The sequence below is a fragment of the Neomonachus schauinslandi genome, chromosome 6, assembly GCF_002201575.2.
Source record: "Neomonachus schauinslandi chromosome 6, ASM220157v2, whole genome shotgun sequence".
In the NCBI taxonomy this organism is placed as follows: domain Eukaryota; kingdom Metazoa; phylum Chordata; class Mammalia; order Carnivora; family Phocidae; genus Neomonachus; species Neomonachus schauinslandi.
The window spans coordinates 4,166,750-4,168,608 of NC_058408.1; the positions used below are offsets into that span (position 1 = coordinate 4,166,750).

A 1,859-nucleotide genomic window follows, 5' to 3' on the forward strand; every position below is an offset into this window, starting at 1 on the left:
TTGCCCCTAAACCCTCAAGTCCCTCTTAGCATGATTACAACAAAGCAATTTGCCAACGGTTTGACAAAACATCTCGGCTGCGCCCAGGATACCTCATCCACACACCCATTAAAACGTTCCTTAAGATCCTGTCCCTGAGATTAATTCTACCAACTGTACACTGTTCCATGTTTTATCCTAAGTGACAGCTACCCACAAGCGACTATCTCCGTAAAAGCCTGACTCCCTGCCCCCCATTTCCTTGTTCCGGCTGCTCATACTTTCCCTGGTAGAGACAAGCAAAGTTGGAGCAGTAGGGACTCAGGCCCCTGTGGGCTGTTCTTAAAGGCAAAAGCTTCCCATCCACGCCCTACAAAAACAGCATTCGTGAGGAGACTTTGAAAAGGTACATGTGGTGGTCTCATCTGATGGGGACTCCTGGGCCAGGGGCTTAAGAAAGGATCAAGCAGAGAGCAAGAACTGGAAAAGGGGAGAGAGGATAAGCTAGCCATTAGACCTACGTGAGCACCCTGATTATAGAGAACAGACTGTGTGCATGTTCTCTGTATCCCTTTCTCTACCCCTGCTCGAGCCCACATCAAGATGCAAACTACTCCATGCTGACTCCCTACATTGTTTTCAGACATGGAAATTGAAGAATGCAGAGAAAGAACCTCACAGAGGTGAGGGAGTTTGTTTTCCTGCGCTTCTCCAGGTTTCGTGACTATCAGATCGCCCTGTTTGTGGTTCTTCTCGCCCTGTACACATTAACCGTGGCGGGCAATGCTATCATCACGATCATCATCTGCATTGACCGTCACCTGCACACACCCACGTGCTTCTTCCTGAGCATGCTGGCTAGTTCAGAGACCGCGTACATGCTCGTCACCACTCCACGGATGCTGTCTGGTCTCCTGGCCCAGAATCAGCCCATCTCCGCAGCAGGCTGTACCGCCCTGATGTTCTTTGTTGCCTTAGCCAGCAACAACTGCTTCCTGCTCACAGCAATGGGCTATGACTACTACGTGGTACACAGACCTCACGAGCTAGAGGGCGTGTGTCCAGCTGATGTGTGGCGCCTCTGGCATTGGCCTGGCCATGGCAGTCGTCCAGGTGACATCCATATTTACCTTACCCTTCTGTCAGAGTGGTTGGACATTTCTTCCGTGACATCCTCCCTGTCCTAAAACTCTCCTGTATTGATACCGCTATCAATGAGATCATCAACTTTGTCGTCAGTTCATGTGTGATCCTAGTCTTCATCTCCTACGTCCTCATCTTCTCCACCATCCTCAAGATCCCCTCTGCCCAAGGCCGGAAAAAGGCCTTCGCCACCTGCGCCTCCCACCTCACGGTGGTTATCATCCATTATGGCTGTGCCTCCATTGCCTACCTCAAGCCCAAGTCCAAGGATTCTGCAGAACAAGACCTTCTCCTCTCAGTGAGTGACATATACCATCATCCCTCCCTTGCTGGACCCTGTTTGTCTAGTCTGAGGAACAAGGAGGTCAAGGATGCCCTACGCAGAGCTGTGGGCAGAAACATTTAATACACTGACCCTGTCTGTACGAGACATCTATCCCTGAGCAACATGCATCTTCACTGCCTCCAACCTTACCAGCGTGTCCCGAGCAGTCCCTTCTGCAATGGGATATACCCATCTTGCTTCAACACCCCTACCATAAGATCTTAATCTTTGTTTCCATATATTCCAAAGTTTTGTCCAGGCATTTTCATCTGGGTATCTGAAAGGTCAGGGAGGATGGCATGATTTTTAAGGAAATATATCTGCATTTCTAGAGTGGGGGAGGGAACTTCTCAAAAGCACATTAAATGCGGTTTTAGGTTTGAAAAATGTAACTTTCATAATATAACCTGCA

The 1,859-nt window shown here is 49.2% G+C and overlaps 1 pseudogene; it reads left to right on the top strand.

Moving 5' to 3' along the window:
* The first annotated feature begins 623 nt into the window (after positions 1-623).
* LOC110573428 lies at positions 624-1,528 on the top strand (annotated as a pseudogene).
* Positions 1,529-1,859: the final 331 nt, after the last annotated feature.